General features: G+C 35.9%; 1 pseudogene; it reads right to left on the bottom strand.

Moving 5' to 3' along the window:
* Positions 1–10,124, bottom strand: LOC108990101 (annotated as a pseudogene).
* Positions 10,125–11,256: the final 1,132 nt, after the last annotated feature.

Here is an 11,256-nt window from a genome sequence, read left to right as displayed (position 1 = left end):
TGGTCCATAAAGAGAGAACGATAAGGCATAAAAATATTCAAAGATACGAACACATTGGGGGCATCTAGCTCAAGGTCAAACTCTTGTGACAATCTGAGACTAAACATAAATCAAAACCAGGCATTTGTCAAATTTAACGATGGTCTACTAATGACACGAAGGTCCAGGCTATGATCTTCAACTTTAAGTTCAGCAATTACAAATAACCCAAGCAAAGTTTTGATAAACGAGAAAGCCAACCAGCTCTCTAATGGCAAGGGAGCAGCTACCAAGATCCCTCTGCACCCACGGTTGGGTTCTCAAATGCAGCAAATCCCCAGAATGTCTTCAATGCATATGGCTGAGAGATAGTTACACCTTCTTCTGTGATCTTCGCAATCTGCAGGTCTATTAGTAATAATTAAAAGAATGCCATCAAGTTAAATTACAATGTGAAGATCTTTTTTTTTTTTCTCTTGTCATATTTTTTGTTATTGGTAAGAAAGTTAAACAAATGTAGTGGATCTAGAAGCCATAACCACATTCATATCAAGTGCACGTGCCATTTGAGCTAAAGTTCATTGGCCAAAATTTGGTAAATGCAATTCTTTTACAACTATTTTACAACCATTTTCAATCAACCATTGCAGCCGTGCAACTTCATTAAAAATGAATTTCAATTTAACATGATTACCCTCCATTTAATATAGAATTGTAAAATAGTGTAAGTTAATAATTTTCCTACTAGAAAACGTGTGAAAAAAAGATAGTTGGTAGATAGTGTCCATAATCAATTCAATTGAACACTTGGCCATAAGATGCCAGATTAGATTGGTTGTCTTTCCCTAATAAGAACCTGAAGAAACACCATTAACCTTAAGCACCAAAACCACTCTAGATGGAAAGTAGAAATGTGCAACGGTGCAGAAAGATATAAAATACCAAATATGGGAACTGAAGCATCCAATTTGTACATCTTGTCAGCCATCCTTGTACAATGCATGGATAGATGATGGGACTGAAGCATCCCATCCGACTTGTACATGACCATGGCTTTGTCTGGTATTTCCCTTTCCCTCCATATTACCCACTTCAGAAGCCCCACCCTCTGTTAGATCCTTTCCAGGGCTCAATACATCTCCTATTTTCAGAGAAGACGCATTCTAGGGTGATACCATGGTGTTCTCCTCCATTCGGAGCTCCCGGGCGACATTTTCTGGTACAAAAACAGATATGGCGTCATAAGTTTTTGTCACCAGCACCTGTGGCACCAGTTTGTCGGCCAGGACACTCACCACCAGCTTGCCTTCTTCCGTCAATGATTTTTGGGTAGTCCCCGGCCAGAGTAACATTGGCTCCAATGACTTATTGGCAGCACCAGAAGAAGACCCAACTTCAAAGCTCAAGTGGCCCGCGGTTTTAACCTACCAGTTCTAGGTCAGATGGCCCTCAGAGCTATGGGCTTGTATCTTCCCTTTCTCAGCCCACGAGCTTTGTGTACCACCGAAGCCCACAATTGAGCCCGTGGACCATTTCTTGCCAGCAGCTTCCTTCACTTTTTTTGCCTAACTCAAGCCCAGGCCCATATCTTGGCTTACCCAACATATTAAACCGCTGACCTTCTCTCTCAGGTCTATCAATTCTTCTTTAAGGTTGTACAGAGTCCTTTCTTCATCATGCCCCTTGATCAGAGAGCCACCATCCCTTCTTGCGTAAGCTCTGGTGGTTGACGCCGCCTCAGGTCTCCTCCTGCAAGTCTCGCAAACAATAACTCTTTCCTGCCGCAAAATACCTATACTGCCCTTCACACTCTGGTTATGCATCCCATCCCTTCTTGGTTTCTCCATGATTTTTCTGGCGTCACCATTAGTGACTGGCACTGAGCATGAAACAGCTTCTGCATACATTTTAGAATTCACTCCCCTACTGTGTCCTTGCTCAGTTTCCGTTTGAAGGTTTCCGCCCCTCCGTATTCCTTTCCTTCATTGTTGCCTGCACTGCCACATAGCCTACGCTGTTCCATAATCATCTTCCTCCATCCTTTGCCTTCCACTTCTTTAGGGATGATGGTAAGGCTCTCTCTCCAACCATCTCCATACTCGATTACATTCAAGTACCTACCATATGCATTGGATCTCTATGCAAGAAAAGCACTTCTGCCTAAGTGGGGTATAAGAATTTGGGTCCAAACCGAAAAAACCGACCTGTTTTGGTTGGTCCGGACCGGACCAATTAAGAAGTCTCAGTCTCGGTCTCGGTCCAAGAAAGTAGGGAAATTCGGTTCTCGGTCCGGTTTCGGGGTGAGGTTTTTTCACCTTGGACTGACTGAATTTATTATATAAATTTTTAAATAATTTTTTCTATGATAAGTAGTTATATAAATTGAAAATAAGTAATTACATAATTTTCTTCTAACCTAATTATTTATGCTTAGATTATATAAAGTATTAAAGGTTATGATTTTTAACATAGGGTATTAACTATTAATTATTGATAATACACATACTATTAACATTATTAATTTATTTTACTTAAGTTAAACACTTAATTGGTTAAGTATATACTTAGTTAGACAACTTAGATTAAATCATTCACTAAATTATTATTCTTTTCATTTTATATAAATTTTTTTTGTCAAAAACTTGAAAAAATAAAAAAAGGACCCAGACCAAAACACCCCGATAAGACCAATTGGACCGAACCAAAGCGGTCCGACCCGATCTGTACTTTTGGTGTAGCAAAAAATTCGGTGTGGTCCAAAATTCTCCTCCAAGACCAATCCGAAACTTATTCAAAAGAGACTTCCTAGGTTGTGCTCAAATCACTTTCCCATCCTTCTTGATTGTGGAGGTATCCATGATGACCCAGGGTACTTCAAGTTTGAACACATGTAGTTGAAATTAGATGGGTTCCGTGATAGAGTCTAGCAATGGTGGTCTTCTTATCAATTTCATGGCACTCCAAGTAACATCATGACATGTAAATTGAAGTCTCTAAAAAAAGATTTCAAGGCTTGGAATGAGCAAGCGTTTGGTAATGTGGAAGAACAAAAGTCTATTCTCTTCAAGGAACTCAAAGGATTGGAGGGAGTAGAGGAGGAGAAGACATTATCTTAAACGAAGAAGGCTCGTAAAATTCAAGTGACTACAGACCTTGAAAGGGTCTCTCTATTGGAAGAAATATATTGGAGACAAATGTCGAGAGCACTTTGGTTGAAGGAAGGGGATAAATGCACCAAATTTTTCTACTGGTTGGCTAATTCACATAGGAGGAGGAACAATGCCATAGAGAAGTTAATGGTTGATGTAAAGGCTTCTTCCAACCAAATTGAGATCACAGATCACATTGTCAACTATTACAAAAGTTTGCTTTCAGAACAATTCTCTTGGAGACCAAGACTAGATGGGCTTCACTTTCACGCTCTTGACTCGCAAGAAGTATGACAACTTGAGAGGCCTTTTGAAGAAATAAAAATCAGAAGTGTTAAGAAGCATGACGGGTGACAAAGCTCCAGGTCCAGCTGGATTTTCAATGGCTTTTTTCCAAACTTGTTGAGAGAAGATCGATGAAGACATAATGCGGGTCTTTCATGAATTTCATGAAAACGGTAGATTTGCAAAGAGTCTCAATGCAACATTTATTGTTCTCATTCCAAAAGAATGGTGTTGTATAGGTAAAAAAAGTATCGCCCTATGAGCTTGGTGAGCAGAATTTACAAAATCCTTTCGAAAGTTTTGGCGAATAGATTGAGCATAATGGTTGAGAAGTTAACATCAAAGCCTCAAAATGCCTTTGTCCGAGGTAGGCAAATTCTTGATTCGGTGATTATTGCTAATGCTTAGGTAGTAAGACTCAAGTCGGGAGTGTCAGGGCTCTTGTATATGCTATATATGGAGGCGGCCTATGATCGAGTCAACTGGAGAATTTTGCTTTACATGCTCGAGAGATGTGGCTTTGGATCGAAATGGTGCTCTTTGATCAAACAGTGTATCTCTACTGTTTGTTTTTCTCTCTTGGTGAATAGCACACCAAAGGGTTTTTATAAAAGCTCACGAGGCTTGAGACAAGGTGATCATCTATCTCTGTTACTCTTGTTTTTGTAATGGAAGCTTTTAGCAAGATGATTTCAAGTGTGGTGGAGGGCGGGTTCTTATTCGGATTCTTAGTGGTGGAGGCAAATTATGGCTCACCTCACATATCTATCTTTTATTTGCCTGTGATACCCTAATCTTTTGTGGGGCTAGCCATGAATATTTGAGCTTTGAGAGCACTCTGTTTATGCTTTGAAGCTGCTTCGGGGTTGAAGGTGAACTTGGCTAAATCAAAAGTAATCTCAATGGGGGATGTTCCAAATGTGGAGAGCATCGCTTACATTTTGCATATCTTAGCTGTCGATGAAATATTTGAGCCTTCCTTTGGGTGCCCCGTTCAAATCGAAATCTATTTGGGATGATATACTAGGAAAAATGTAGTAAAAATCGACTAGTTGGAAGATGTATCTCTCCAGAAGTGGTAAGGTCACTTTAATTAAAAGTGCACTCTCCAACTTGCAAACCTACTTTATATCACTATTTCTGCTTCCCACCAAGGTGGCTTATCACATGGAGAAACTTCAACAATATTTTTTTTTTTTTGGGAGAGGGGGATAAACGATAAGTTTAAATTCCACTTGGTTAAATGGGCCACGGTATGTTCTCCTACCCAGGAAGGTGGATTGGGTATTTGGAACTTGCAATTTTTTAACAAAGCATTGCTTGACAAATGGCCATATAGCTATGTAGATATATACCACAATGAACGGGGAGCATTATGGAGAGCCGTCATAGAGTCAAAGAATGGTGAATCATGGGGAGGATAGTGTTTGAATGAGGTAAGTGGGCCATATGGGGTTGGACATTGGAAATACATAAGAGGATGGGATACATTCACAAAATATCCGTTTTGAGGTGGGTGATGGGTCTAAAATTAAATTAAATTTTCGCATGATGTATGGTGTGGCAATAGGGCACTCTTAAGGAAGCTTATCTAGAATCTATGGCATGGCAATAATGAAATAAGCCTTAATTGCAGACCTCTTAATCCTATCTAATGGTACTCCCCCTGTGGAACATTACATTCTTCATAAATGCACAAGGTTGGGAAGTTGCTGCTTTTTTGGAGTTTTATGATCTAGTGTACTCTACTCGTATGACGAGGGGGCTGAATACAAGATCTTTTGATGCCCTTCTAAGAAAGGGAAGTTCATGATCTCCTCCTACTATCAAGCCAATACCGCATATAATACAAATCCATTCCCATGGAAGTCTTTGAAAGACAAAATCACCCCCCCTAAAAGCTTTTTTTTTTTTTTTTTTTTACGAACAAAATACCTAGGGAAGATCCTCATAATAGACAACCTACGGAAACGCCACATCATAGTTATTGTGAGATTGCTACAACCTTGTGGAATGACTTCTTTGCTTGGATGGGCTTTAGCTTGGGTGATGCTGAAAATGGTAATCAACCTCCTAGCTTCTTGGCAGGCAATCCAGGGCAACTTTTCAGATTGCAACAGTGTGAAAGATGGTCTCAATTTGTCTATGATCGTATATTTGGAGGGAGAGGAATGCAAGAAACTTTGAAGATCGAGAGCGGTCGATGGATGAGCTTAGAATTTTATTTTTTAATACTCCATTGGTCAATTGTAATTGATTTTAGTGGCATGTCTTTTCATGACTTCCTTGTATTGTTAAACTAGCATGCATAGGCGACACTCTTGTATATATATGTCTCATATACCCTTGCATTTTTCTATTTTATGCTTAATAAAATTTTGTTTACCAATTAAAAAAAAATATGATGGGAGTGAGTATATTCCACAAGCTTGGATAGTAAGAAAAATGAATCTTGACCATTTATTATAAACTTTTGGAACCCGAACAAGTACAGAGGAGAAAGAAAAAAAATAAAGAATAAAACTAGAAGTCCCAAAATCTTGTAATCTTCTAAGTTTTTACTTTTAAATAATGTTGCTAGAATACTGGCTTTTCCTCATTGGTTGGAAAAGCCTGTCAATAAAGATTCATCTAGGCAAACCTATTCTTTTTAAGTTTTTTGTTAATTATCAGATTTGCAAGGATAAAATTCTAAAGGTCACCCATGGTGAGTCAAGCCTGCTAAAATTCGTTCATAAGTGCTTTGTTTTTCTATGCCTTAACCAGTGCTTTAGAAACCATGTTTATGATGCCGATGCCCACATTAGCAATTGAATTGGGGAATGCATACAGAAAAGACAGTGAGATTAGAACTGTTACGACTTCTCAAAAAGAATTAGAACTATTATGATGGAGAAACCAAAAAAGAGGATGAGGGAGAATGAGAGAGGTGAGTTCATTCATATATTTGAAGCAGAATTTCACAAATTCCTCTAATTCTTTAAAAACACAAAACAAAATTCAACTGAACTTTATAAATACTTCATTTCAAAATAAGATTTAGAGAATACAAACATCAAGAGTAGTTGCAGAATTTGGTCCAACAATTAGATCAAAAATTAAATGTTTTCCACTAATATAATTGTAAAACTATTACTTATTTTTCTGAGGGTCTTAAAAATTATGAGTTATGGGAAACAATCATGATAAATGATGTAAGGAAACAACAAACCTGAAGCTTGTTGACAGCAGACCGATCACGATATAGCAGTACACGCATACATTTCTCCAGCAACTTGACACCCTCTTCAAAACTCAAGTTCTCGTGCCACTCATCACCGAGAATAGGCCGGGCAAGATGATTCCCAAACCCCATTGCTACATGATTATCCTCAAAATTTACACCTATCATGCTAACCAGAACCAAAAATTACAGTAATAATTGCAGAGAAATATTCGTAGATGCAGATAGTTATCAACAGAGCATCAAACAAAATGGCAAATTAGCACTTACATAAGCTCATTGAGAGAACGTAAAATCTCCTGAAAATCACTTATTTCCCCACTTGCAGTACCAAGAATAGAATGTTTTCCTGTAGGCTTCAATCACTCCATTCACACTCTTGTATCGCAGGGTAGATCCATAGGAGCCTGCCAATTAATCCACCAAGAAACAAATTTATTCTTTTTATTTTATATAAGTAAGATAAGATTTTATTAATAACTAACGAGGGTTAAACCCTGGTACACATAAAGTATACAAGATATCCCCAAGAAAAAAATATATTCATAAATAAGTTTTCCATCACATATTAACAAAAAAGAGTAGTAGTAAGCCTTGATATATAGGTGGTAAGTGACATACCAAAACAATTCCTTCCAAAGTGGTTCCAAAAAAGGGATTCAACTTAGTTGTGGAGCTAAAAAGACGATAATAAGAGACTTCATGGAAGCATGCAATTTTTTTTTTTATAGGTAAAGGGAGCATGTTGCGTGTTAGTATGCTTTTGTATACTTTATAATAATGAATCGGTATTCATAATCATGCCCTTCTGGATACCTTACTCTAATCCAAAAAAAAAAGGTACACGCACACGCACACGCACACGCACACGCACGCATATATATATATAGCTACATATATGCACCAGAGAACGAGTGCGGGCACATACACATACACATACACATACACACACATAATCATATGCATATGCTTATACATATACATATGTTAGAAATAACCCATATTGTCAGTTAATAAGCGATTGTTTTAACAGCAGCAAACTCGATGGTTCATGATGAAGACAACATTAATTTTAACGAAATTAAATTAAAATTCTAATTAAGGACGATGAGTTTAGCAACCTCCCATATCAGCCGCCATAAGAATTCCATCTTTGTATTTGATAGCAACAACGGACGAGCTAGTAACATATGGGTACCTAAACCAATCCAAAAATAATTACATAAATAACTCAGTCTGCATCGTAATATTTGCACGTAGATTTACACTGCAACCTAGTAGCCATTCAAAGCACTCAAGACTTCTAGAGACTGCCAAAACCCAAACAATCCTAACCTTAAATCCATATGAACCAATAGATACATGTATGTAACAGAGAAAGAGGGCATACAGAGTTCTTTCCGAAGCAGATTCAGAGCCCACTAGGTTATGCTGCTTGGCTTGGTTTGAATCCATCATCAGCTGCGTAAATAACAAATAAGGGCACTCAGTGAGAGAGATATGACTTCTGAGCCAAGTTCGAGATTTTTCGGGTTGGAAAATGGGGGAGACGGAAGGAGAGAGACGAGAGACGAGAGAGTAAGATAGTGAGAGAGACGAGAGTAAGAACACTCATTGGATTAGCTAAAGTTAAAGTACATTTTTTATGAATATAAGATGAATTTAGCTTTTAGCTATTCTATTCACATAAGTCTCTACATTGAAATAACCATTTTTTTCATTATATGACAATAAAATAATAAAAGATGAATTTGACTTTGGCTATTCACATTAAATCTCTACATTGGACTATCTATTTATTCATGAGTAATTAATAATTTCAAAAATATTTTATTTTTTTAATTATGAAATTATTTTATTTTATCATATTTTACTATATATTCATGATATTATATATTAATTATTAATCATATTCTAATTAAATTATGGGTTAAAAAAATTATATTTTTTCAATTGTCATTTAATGTTATAACCACAAATGTCTAATTAACTTATCTAAAATTCTATATAAATGTCTTAATTTACAAACCAATCCAATATTTCCCATCCAACTATGTCTTAATTTTTTACCAAATTTTCTTCTACCATATAGTTTTTTTACCAAACTTTCTTCTATCTAATAATCATATCTACTAAATTTTTCATCCAACCATCTTCTTTTACCAAACTTTCTTCTATCAAACAACCATATCTACTCTATTTTCCATTCAACAATATTTTTATTTTCAGGTTTGTACAGCTTCTTCATTTTGAGCAAACTACATTCAGATCTCTCTATCTGTACAACTTCAAATATTAAATACTGGTTCATCCACAAAATACATTAGTAGGACTTTGTATTTCCACAAAATACATTCAGGTCTTATCCATATTTCCACAAAATACAATCAGCAGCTTATCCACATTCTCACAAAATACATTCAGCAGCACAAAATACAATCAGCAGCTTATCCACATTCCCACAAAATACATTCAGCTTATCCACATTCCCACAAAATACATTCAGCAGCCCAAAATACATTCAGCAGCTTATCCACATTCCCACAAAATACATTCAGCAGCACAAAATACATTCACAAAATACATTTGCACTAAAATCAGCACAATGGATGGAAGAATCTGTTTTTTTTTTTTGTTCCCTAACCTAGAGGTAGCATGCTATGCAATGCAATAGCAACCAAACAAGCAAGTTTACCGTAAAGAAATACCACAAACTTCAAATTTCAAAGTAGAGAAACTACCGTAGTTGTAGTTTATTCAAATGTAAACTTGAAATTTAAATTCTTGCTATTCTATTACAACAGGTCTTGTATAAATTCTGTGCAATCCTCACGGAAACAAAGTAGAGAAATATACACAAACAAATTTGTAAAAATTTTTGCTTTTTCTTTGTATACACAAACAGAAACAGAGTAGCGAATTTTTAGACAAACAGATTTCTGTAAATTTTTCATTTTTCTCGCAATACACAAACAAATGTGTAATCCTCACTGAAATATATTTACATGCAACCCCTCAATCATAAACAGAGACAGAATTCAAGATACACAAACAGCTAAACACATCCACAATCAAAGATTAGGGTTTGGAGAAAAGGAATGCGAGGGACGTTGGAGAAAAGGAATGCGAGGGACGGCGAGGTGCGGAATAAAGTTAGGGATCATCAAGAGAATCGAATCTTATACATGGAAAGAGATTACCTTAGCTTGGGAGAAGCGGATCGGCGAGAGAAAGAGGGGTTTTGGTCGTTTCCGTCAAGAGTTGGAGTGCAGTGGCGCAGTGGTGCTGTGCCGTTGTTGCCGACAAGACGTGTGGTGGTGGTGCGATGGTGGGTCTCTATGGTCGAAGATGGGGTCTTGGTGCGAAGGGCGTCTGGGTTTTGCGAGGGAAGGAAGAAAACCGTGGGAAGGGAGTAAGCGAGAGTTTACATATAAAATTGAGGATCTGAGACTGACTTGTTTGGTAAGAAAGACGGGGGTTTGGGGGCTAACGAGAATAAAGCAGCTTTGGGCCTCTTAAAAGTGAAGCCCCCGGCCATCATTGCTAGCGTGGGCTCTATTTAAGTCCATACAAAATCGGATCTATTTAAGGATTCGTTTAGATAGTGAGATGAGATAATTTTAGATGAATTAAATAAAATATTATTTTTTAATATTATTATTTTAAAATTTTTAAAAAATTGAATTGTATATTATATTTTGTATAGAAAATTTGTAATAATGAGATAAGATGGATTGAGAGTATTTTTATATCCAAACTGGGGATGGTTCAAAAATCTTTTATTATTCTAAAATCATTAGGGTAGTTTACTACCATATTACTACTCATTTACTACTTATATGTATTTGAAGTTTTTTTATTTTTTTTAAGTATTTTTTTTAACATCCTTAGTCATTAAGAATAAATTTTAAGAAAATATATAATTTTACTAATAATCACTTCCTTAATCATTAAGTAAAATAAAAAATTTTAAAAAAATAAAAACAAAAAGAATTTTAAATAGATAGTAAGAAGGTAATAATCCTATCATCCAGTTACATAGGATGTAATATTATAGTCAATCATTCTTCATATCATGATTATTTCGTTTTGTAATCGGGCTTTTTTTTTTAACGCATCTTGTTGTTGATTAATAAAAAGCTTAATATGGGATAATATAAGAGGAACGAGGACCACTAAAATCACACGTGGATTTTATATGATGTTTACGGGCGTACTCACATTAACACTATGAACCTATAACCTACCTAATGGGCGGACTGGTTATTTATGTGAGATTTTATAAATATATTTAAATATAAACTATACATAACACTATTACCACTATTCAAAATTAATAATTATAATAATTGGTCAATATATAAATACATAAAAAGTGGATAAAATATATATATATATATATATTTAAAATGAAGCATGCATATATTTTATTTTAGGCTTTGAGTGAATAAGCAAATATGTGATAAAAGCTGTTAGTATACACAACCACTTTATAACAATTTAATATTTATCTTCTTCTATTATAAAAACGTTTATCTGTATATAAGCAATTATTTGTGTTCGATGTCTACATTACATTTTTACCCTTGAACTTTATGTGGGTTAGGTTGTATTTGGGGT

Source organism: Juglans regia, chromosome 14, assembly GCF_001411555.2.
Source record: "Juglans regia cultivar Chandler chromosome 14, Walnut 2.0, whole genome shotgun sequence".
NCBI classification, from domain to species: Eukaryota; Viridiplantae; Streptophyta; class Magnoliopsida; order Fagales; family Juglandaceae; genus Juglans; species Juglans regia.
The sequence above is the reverse complement of the archived record's forward strand: the minus strand, read 5'-3'. Positions and strand labels throughout refer to the sequence as shown.